Raw genomic sequence first — 10,682 nt, 5'->3', positions numbered from 1 at the left:
CTCTCTGATGCAGAAACAAAAGAGCCGACTCCAGAGATGCATGGCATAGATTTAAAAGAGCATTTGATCAAAATGAGAGTCCTCGTTTCTCCAAACGAGCTTGTAGGGTTATTCAGGAGGACGTGCAACATCTGGACAGTCCATGTGCATGGCTCGTCTCCCAGGCTCTGGCCGTTTACAACCCAATTACAGTGGCTACCTCTCAGTTCCCTCTCTCATTAACTCTCCTCTCTGGAGCCTAGCTCTCAAACACACTACCTTCCCTCTGAGGGAACTGCAGGGGAAAGATCCCATCCCTCTGCCTCATTCAGACCTTCCCATGAATAATGACTCGGAATTTCTCTCACAATGCCATAATTATGTGGAGGACCAAATAATGGGAAGTCAATGCTGTAATAACAAATGTGTCGGGTTTCTGTGTGTCATGATCAAATGAGGAAAGTATTATACAGGGGGTTTTTTTGCCGTTGTTTTTTTTTTTTTTTTTTTGGGCAGTTGCACAATGAGAAACATTCACACACACACACACACATACACACACACACACACACACATATTCAGCAGGTATGTCAGTAAGGAGACAGGTGCTAGTGTGTGCCCCAGGAATGTGTAATCTGACCTCTAGGTTGGAACTTCAATCTTTCCACTCATCTTCTTAAAGAAAGACAGAGAAAGAGAGAGAGAGGGAGAGAGAGAGGGAGAGGGAGAGAGAGAGAGAGAGAGAGAGCGAGCTGTCTTTCTGATTTCTTTCGCTTGCCTTTTGCATTTAGCAAAATAATAGACAGCGTGTCAGTGTAGATGTGCAGTCAGTTCTTAACATCACAAACCATTTTTCTCATGTTCAGTTCAATGAGAGATACAGCGTGAGATAAAGGCATGCATGAAAACAGGCAACACTGTGCACTTTGCAATGTGATCCTGCAGGACGTGCTCCAGACTTTGGCACGGGAGATGAACTTCTGTGATGAATTACTTAGTGTGCAGTGACTGGGAAGCAAAGGAGGCGTGTTTTCAACATCTCTGATGTTCTCTGCTCTACAGAGCAATGACTAAATCTACCCAGACTCAAAGGACAGATAAAATACTGCACATATGACACAGACAACACGGAGAACAAACAACGGCCAACAGGTTATAAACAGCACATACAACACAGCACAGGCCATAAACAGAATCCACCATACCCAACACAGCAAAGACAACATACGAAAATAATAACACAACATCCAGCACATCACAGGCTATAACAGCACACACTATACCAAACACAACCCACACAACACACAGCAAAGAAAACATACAACACAAATAACACAACATTCAGCACAGCACAGGCCATCAACAGCACACACAATACCAAACACAAAACACACACAACAAACACATCACACAGCAAAGAAAACATACAGCACAAATAACATAGCATACAGCACAGCACAGGCTACAAATAGCACAAAGAACACAGCACCCTTCACCGCACAGACAACACAGCACAGAACATCACGAACATCCCAATGCCAAACACAGCACAGGCAACTTACAACAAAGCACAGACAACATACAACACAGCACAGACAACTTACAACACAATGCAGACAGCATACAACACAATGCAAATTGTGTTGTATGTTGTCTGTGCAACATACAACACAATGCGGACACCATACAATACAACATAGACAACATACAACACAAATAACACAACATACAGCACAGCACAGGCTACAAACAGCAGAAGGAGCATGACACCCTTCACCTCACAGGTAACATAGCACAGTATAGACTACAAAACATCTCAAACATCCCAATGCCCAACACAGCACAGGCAGCTTACAACACAGCACAGACAACTTACAACACAGCACAGACAACTTACAACACAGCACAGACAACATACAACACAGCAAAGTTAACATACAACACAGCACAGACAATATGCAACACAGCACAGACGACATACAACACAACACAAATAACCCCCAGCATGGCATAGGCAATAAACAGCATAAATACTGACACATTCAATAGCTCAGGTGACACAGCACAACACAGCACTTCAAGGGCTGCACAAAACACAAACAACACATGAACGAACAAACAAACAAATAAACAAAGAACAATAACAACAAACTGCACCACCTCAACTGAGCATGTGCAGTATGTCCCCCCTGCAGTATGTCTGCATAACTTATGCAGAATGGTTACTTTGCTAAAGGTACTAAACACGGGTTACACAGCACAGTCGCTCTGCACAACAGAACAGAACAGGCGACGTGGATACCAAGTCTCCCAGGAGGAAACCTGACACGCAGGCCCGGGAGTCCAAGCCCAGAGAACCGCCACCAAAGCGGGCCAAACCTCAGACTGGAAGCTTGGAAAGGCAAAGCAGTGTGACTGCATTTCCTGAATCCACCCCATTTAAACTCACAATATGGAACATATTAGGAACACCGCAGGGAAAACAGACAGGCTGCGTTCCTACATCTTCTGTTTAACAGCTCCCCTCGAAAAAAAAAAAAGTATCTCGTATACCACTGAAGGGACATACTGGTGGGAAGAGAGAGAAAAAAAAGACAGTTTAGGGTAGATCAAAAGAGCATTATGTCGTTTATAATAAACGATAGCTTCTTCAAAACGTGCATTACAAAAGACTGACTGAAAAGGTTTTGATTTGAAACAGCTCAGATAAGAGACACAAACACGTTTAACAGCATCCTCTGTGGCTCATCCAAAGATATTTTTATGACTTTGAAGGAATCTTTTAAATTTTATGTCAATATTAATGGGCACTAACAACAGATATTCAGCAAACATATTATGACTGTACCATACCATACATACATACACACGCACACACACCTACATTCCCACGTACAGACCCTTCCCAGAACACCATACTGCTTCAATAGCAGACAACAAAGTCCACTAAAATAATTATTTTTTCAGCACACTGCGAATACGCTACGTTTAATTCACCAGATGAAGATTTCCACACTTTATTTATACAATAAAGTCTATTAGAGATACTTAGCGATGCTTCAGTCCAAATACACCAGACTTTGGGTACCCCCCTCGAAAACCCTCCGACTTTCCTCTCCAAGAAAAACAGCGGAGCCGAGGAGGTAATTCAAGTCTGTTGCTGTGTGAATGGAGTCTTGTCCCATGGTAGGGGTTAATTGAAAGAGGAATGCCTTTCTAATTCTCCAGGAAAAAAAAAAGGCCTTGGCTTACATTCAGGCCGAGAGACGCATCCCCAGCGTCATGGCTGCGCGCTGCTGAAAGAGAAGACTCCAGTTGATTCAGGCTCTGTGTCTCTATATGGAGAGGAAAGAAAGAAAAAAGAGAGAAAGAAAGACACAGAGAGAGAAAGAACACACTTTTCTGCATCAAATTGTATTGAGTATCGTAATGTTGACTCAACATGCTATAAACGTACAATGCTTGCATTTTAAATAATTAAAGGATAGCAATGAGTTATGAGGATCTTTTTTTTAAAGCAAGTGTGTTTTACATGGTGTTATTCCACTTCAAAGAGAAACGATAGTACAGCCCATCAGATTCATAATGTTTGCGTTTGTCCAAAGCGAAGAGCTTGAAGAGGAGCTGTTTGAGTGTGTCTGAGGTTGAGGGAAAGAGCTGGGAAAGGAAGAAGTCTCTGCTGACTGATGCTGTCAGAGTCGTGCCTGAGGTTGTGTGTGTGTTTGTGTGTGTGTGTTTATAGGTGTATGAAAGAGACCAATCTCTCTCTCTCTCTCTCTCTCTCTCTCTCTTTCCCTCTCTCTCCCTCTGTGTGTGTGTGTGAGAGGAGGGTGTGCTGTGTGGCATTCTTTTAACCTCTCTGGAAACTCACTAAAATAAATCCTACTCATACGTCAGAGAGGCCCTTTTTACCCTGTAATTACCAGAGAGAGAGAGAGAGAGAGAGAAAGAGGGTGGGAGGTGTGTGTGTGTGTGTGAGAGAGAGAGAGAGAGAGAGAGAGGATCAGAGCTCGCTGAAGCTCTAGCCTCTGAAAAACCACCTCAGGCCATAACACAGAGGCATTTCACAGCCTTGTAGTCAGCGAAGTTTACAAAGGCTGAAATATTTAAGGTCAATGTAAACTGTGAATGAACCGATGGAGCCGACGCCGTGACAACCGAGAGACAACGTGACACTGAGGTTTCTCATTCAGCTATTCACTCTATTGTTCAAACCTCCCCTCGTCCTCAGAAAAGGGTAGAGAACAGAGATGACAAAACAGGATTCACCTTTGCCAATTTCACCCTGAAGCACCTCACTGAGTTCCCCGCCAGAAGAGAAGTTGATAAACTGAGCTCAGATGAAACACTCTGTATGCACCTCATACCCATAGACCACACCAAAGCTTCTCTGACACTCGTCAGTATTCACGACTCGCGCGCAGACGCTTTTTGGAGGAGTTCCTCTGATGTTTTCTTTTTCTTCCTCTCGGATTGAGTGTGGTCTCTTATCATTTCCTGCGTGGATCCCCGACTCTGTAGCGTGTGCGAGCGTGTCCTCTTAACAACACGGCAGACCTCGTGCAAACGTCTCCCTCAGCAACGACTTCTTTAATTACAACGTCCTTCAGCCTAGGTGAGAAGACTTCCGCAGGCCAAGCTCATGACTGGGGGGGGGGGGGAGCAGCAGGAAGTGTTCCAAGCATCCCATGTAATCTTTCTTTTTCTCTCTGTTCAAACGTGCTATTACTTCACCCTGTTTGTGCTCAGGCCAGATGTGCTGAGCTCGTTTGGATCATCAAATGGAATGGCAGCTACTGTACGGTAGGGAGACAGCTGCACCACACTGCGCCCCCCCCCCCCCCCCCCCACCCCTTCCACTGCCTCCTTTCTCTCCTCCAGCATCAGTCCACTGTGAACAGAGAACACTACGCTCTCTCCCTGTGGCACAGCTCTGACTGACTCCCTGCTTCAGTAGGCATGGAGCAGACACTAAAAGTGTGGGGAGGATAGTGGCAGGAGGAAAAGATTCTTATCTACAATGCTGTAAAGTGAGGAATGGTGTTTTTTTGGATGGTAGAGCCTTCTTGGGAATAACTTTAAAAACTCACTCTTCCTGCGGTTAAAAAAAATATTCTACTGGCATTTCTCAGTTGAAAGTTGTACTCATGGCCAACAACCGCATTTTGGCTCCAAAAAGCCATATGGCCTTGCCAAAATCTGATTCTGTGAGCTGAGTCTGAGAGTTGGGGGAGGAATGAGGATGAACACAGTAAGGCAGTCCTATAAATCTATATTACAGAGGAAAGATCATATGATATCACTATCAGCTACATCATACATCAGCATGTGGTGGGTGAATGACTCACACACAGAAAGACGTAGACATATACACAGTCACACACATACACACACTGCATTGACACACTCCTAACAGCATTTTAGCATCATAATGTGAGAAGTGTTGACTTTGGACACTGCTCATGTGTTGATGTTCGAGAGAAAAATCTTTATTTTATTGTACAAGTTGCCAATAAGTACTTGATATACTGTCAAATTTGTCCGAAAACATATGTCAAGAATTTTCAAAGTGACTCATTTTAAGACATGATTTCTTTTGAAATACTTTTTCTGATTACCAAGTTTATCGGTTATTTAGTAAAGTAAGCCGTAGATAGAATTTTATTTTTTCCTGTTGTTTTGTGTTCCTGTATCTGTATTCACCTTTCTCCTGATTTTTTTTCTGGAGAGAGAGAGTTCTTGGTATATTCAAGTTATTCAGAATCTGAAAAATGCCCCTTTTGGACTCATGGTTGGTTTTTCAGGAGTCTGTTGTAGAGACGTTCAGAATGAGTGAAAATTTTCTGCACAAGATGCCTGGTGATTCTCTCAGAAAATAATTTACAATAATGATGGCATTAAGAGCTCAGAGCTGAAATGCTGACCAAGGATCAGTTTCTACCTTTCATTATCCTATTAAAAATAACCCTGTGGTCCAAAGCTAACTGATCCTAGTTCAGCACTTTGAGATTCTGGCCACATACTGGCCTCCCACTTGCAGCTGTTCTTCGACTATTAGTGTCTAAGCCTTTTCTCTCAGCAGTGATTCCTGACGACCGAGGCCTTGCTTGAGAATGGGATGTTTTAGCACTGAGTCATTGACAAACTTTCTTGGATGCTCCTCCAGTACTGGACACCCAGGGAGAGGTTCTCCATCCCTATCTGATGAGTCTGAGTCATGGAGAGTAATCAAAGCGTGTTGCCTTTCCTCATTGTTCCACCCTGAGGAAGTGAAAGAGGAGGGGAAAAAAGAGACATGCTTTTATAGAATGCAGAGGTGTGATCTGAAGAGTATTTATCTAACAACAGACTTGTTAGTTGTCAGTTGAGTTATTGATGAATCAAATCTCAAATTTCACATCTGCTAGAAAGCTTACATAACCCATTTCTCCAGGGTTTCTCGACTACCGTTCCCTACCAGAACAGCTCACGGTTATTGTTGGCATGTCCCACCTAATATCCTTTGTCAGTTTGAGGGATGTAACTCTCAACAGAAAGAAAGCTACAATTGTCTTAACATCTGAGAACACATCCCAGCTAGTCAAAATCTCCCTGCAGCAAAACTGATCAAGAAAAGCTGGTAATAAACACATGCAGTGTTAGTATACACAGCCCAGTTTTGTTCTTGGACTACAGACGCTGACAAAAAGGTCAACAGATAGCAGACTCCTGCACAGGGTGTGGAACACAGTCAGGTTCTGCTGCTATTGTTTTTTTCATGGCTAATAATGTACAGTTTTCAATTAGATGAGTGTTTTTCAAAACACATTTTCCTTAAAAGCACATTTTCAGTGTAGGCCTGTCCTAACACTTCTCATTTAACTCATTATGGGTAAGCTCATTAGCGGATGAGTCATACCAGATTTGTCAGTGATAGGTTAGCACAAAGGATGTCTGTCCAGTGGGCTGGATTTAAAAAAAAAACGTTGGATTAGATTGTTATACAAGAACAGCTAAAATGTGACAATATCTTTTTCAGTTTTTGTCTTTTTGTTTCTCTTCATCATCTCTAAAAATAAAATATTATGTAGCATAAAGGCTAAATGTGTATGCTTTTAGATGCATGGCTATATCATCATATATGTAACTTCCTAAAACAAGTTTTAAATGAGTAACAAGTTTGCCCTTTGGTTACTCTACATTTGAAAATATGCTCTCTGTTACATGAAAAATTTACATAAAAATAAAAATTCTCTCCTCTTTTAGATTAACCCAAAGAGACCAGTACAAGACACCTCCTTCTGTCTCACCTCTCTATCCTTCTAGTCCACTCACTACATCATTATACACTTTAGTCTACCTGGTGTCATCAAGTGACATAACTGTCTAACAGAGGAGTGATTTTCACCTAAATCCAATCTCAGTCATGTTTTTGACTATTACTGAGCTGGAACCCTGACCGACTGGAACTGTCCAACACAACAAGCAGACTGAGTTTCAGTTTTCACTGTCATACAGTGGCTAGAAACACAATGACAATGACAAGTACTAAAGACTGCAGATTTTTATGATTATTTTTGACCTCTTCTTCACAGCAGCTTGAATGTGCAAAACTCATAGGAGAAAATACTACTCAACTACTCCAATTGGGGCTTAAAGCCCATACCACATGCAGTCTAAACACAACTGTGTCAAGTTAGATTTAAACACCATGCAAATGCTCATCACAACTGCAGAGCAGTGGATGCTTTTTTCTTCATGGAAATATAATCACTGCTGCATTTTAAAATAAAACTGCCTGAATGGGACAATGCTGTCAAACTCAAAATAACATAAATCAGGATGCATATGTGAACGTGTCTTATTAAATCATTCACATGTAGGTTATTCCCATTTCAATAAATTTATTTATTAACACTTATGTTGTATGTGAGAACTAAGGGTGAAACAGTTCTGAAACTTGACCGAAACCGCGATACAAACGTCCACGGACTTGTGTCGCGGTTCCGGAATACGGAACCGCGATCCCCCGTCCCCTCCACCCCCCAACCCCGTCCCCTCTACCCCCCAACCCCGTCTCGCTGTCACACCGCTGCAGGTGCAGCCTGTTGAGCTCTCATTACGTTACTAATGTGAGAAAACTAATTTTTCATTTCACAGTTAACACTATAAAACATGTAAACCATGAAATTATTATTCTATTTAAAGTTATATCAAGCTGTATATTTTGTGATAGGGATGTAACGGTTCAGTGCACGTTGTGTTCCGAGTGAATATAGTTTAGCTATAACCAAGCACGTTAGTGCATAACTTTTTTATGCTCTGATGGTCAGTCGACCGAAAAGTCAGTGAATACAGTGATACTTGACAAGATACAGTGTGCCCTCTCGTCTACATTTCTGTATGCGGAACTAAAATTAAAAACTCAAGTTTCCGATTTCACAACGGAGCCTAACTTAGCAATTGAATTAGCACACGTTCAGTGACCTCGTAAGTATGGCGACCGCAATGCCAGAGTTTGAGGACCCTCCCATATCCTTCAGGTCCTCTGTTTGGGAACATTTCGATTTTCCAGTGAACTACAGTAGCAATGTTCAACTGAAATCGGGTATGTAGCTGGCAATACGTCGAACATGATCTCATCTTAGACGGCATCATCCAAATGTGAATACTGAATATGATTACTCGAGACGGCATCATCCAAATGCGAATATTACCGGTACAAGGAAACAGAGTGGAGAGCAAACTGGAAATTGTGGCAAGTTTATAAGTTTAGAAATAAATTCATGTTAAATGAAGGGGAATTTCATGCTTTGCATGTCTTTTTTCACTGTACCGAAACCGCACCGAAATGTCTCATCAAAACCGAGGTATGTACCGAACCGTGACTTTGGCGTATCGTTACACCCCTAGTAAGCACTCTTAAATTATTTATCTGATATCTGTACATCCAGATGTAATTTTGAATTTAAGTCCTTCATAATACAGAAAGATATGTAAGTGGTTTGTTTTTGTTTGGTTTGAAAGTCTTTAAAAACACATTCAGACTTTAGAGATATTTTACTTCTTTACTACTTTACTTAAGTTTGCTTATTACTTAAATACAAACACACACGCACACTCACTACGTTATGAGTGATCTGTCAGAAAAGCCTGCCTGGATGTCATAAAAGTTCTCAGAAAAACAGAGAGAGAGACAGAGAGGGAGAGGGAAAGACAGAGAGAGGAGCTTAGCATTGTGCACTCCCCTCTCAGACACCCCAAAACTGGATCTAAAGGCATTTGTTTACTTGTGCCCATATTCCATTTCAACACTGATTAGTTTACTCAAGTACAACACTCAGAATAATGCAATATGATGAATATAATGAAAATAATGTAAATAAAAATACCGTTCGTCATTTTAAATGGTTTGTGTGTGCTTCTACACTGTGGGGCTGAAATGATCAATGAATCAATTGGTCACTGGTCATGATGGTAATCAACATGCTGCTTTAATCTACAGGCCCTCTGTAATGCTAATAATAATCAAAATTATAGTCCTAAAGCCTCATTTAAATAAAAGTTTCAGATTTATGGACTTCTCATTTGGTTCCTTATACCAAAAGTGTCTTTCATCAAAACTGTGTAAAGAAAATTAAAACAATCAGTATAAAATTGCAATACTAAGAAATCGCAAAAGAAAAAAAAAAAAGAAAAAAAAAGTGCTATATAAGACACGAGTTCTTATGAAGAACCAGTCAGTCCTGAGTGCTTAGTTGTAACATATCATGTCCGAAAGTTAAAGGGGAAAGAAAGGTGAAAAGAAAAGGATAACTTGGTAAGGGTTTATGCTCATGTGCTAGTGTAGTCAAAGGCAAACCACACGTCTGAGCAGTGCATTCTTCAGATTCTAATGAGGGGGCTGAAAATACCAAAACTCCCCACTCTGCAGACCCAACGAAAGGCAAGAGGATCACTGAGTAAAGATAAAGGAGCCCAAAACAACTGGAAAACATCAACTTCTATATATAGCTGACTGCTAAATAACTGTTAAACTGGGTGAGACAGAGACTCACTGGGTTTTGGAATCAGATGAACAAGTGGCACCGATAAGATCATACTTCTTGTTCATCGCTTGTTTTACACACACAAGATTTTAGATTTATTTCACTTCTGGAAGATGACTTCTCCACAAGTCCCTCAGAATGCTATATGCAGACATGCAAAATGTAAATTTAAGAGCATAGACAAATGCTGACGAATTATTACCCATTCTCTGATCTCACCAACTAGTCACAGTGTTTTGTGGGAGGATGTTTGACACTAGCTCTGATGGCGTGTAGATGTAATAGTTTGGAAACTTTCTTAAAATAAGTTATAGCAAAGATTTGGTGAGTTAGAATGGGCTATTCTAAATGGAATTAAATATTTTGTATGTGTAGCATTTTTCAGTCCCGGACAAGATTTGTAAAAGGCAAAACCAGACATGGTGAGGAAGGTTTCTGGAATCTGTTGCCTATGGAATGCATTGAGGCTTTGGCAGCATGGAGAACATAATCACAAGGTTTCAAAACCCTGTGCTTTAAAAAGTAGCTTGGCGCATGCTTAAGAAACACGCGCGCGCGCGCATACGCTACAGAGGCCCCTCATTATCATGAATGTGTTTGAGGTTTGCTTTTCAGAACAAGGCCTGACAAGAGTAGTGGGATAAAGGCAAGTAAATAGCGACTATAATTCACCCC

This window comes from Chanos chanos, chromosome 2 (genome assembly GCF_902362185.1).
Source record: "Chanos chanos chromosome 2, fChaCha1.1, whole genome shotgun sequence".
Taxonomy (NCBI): domain Eukaryota; kingdom Metazoa; phylum Chordata; class Actinopteri; order Gonorynchiformes; family Chanidae; genus Chanos; species Chanos chanos.
This window is presented reverse-complemented; position numbering follows the sequence as displayed.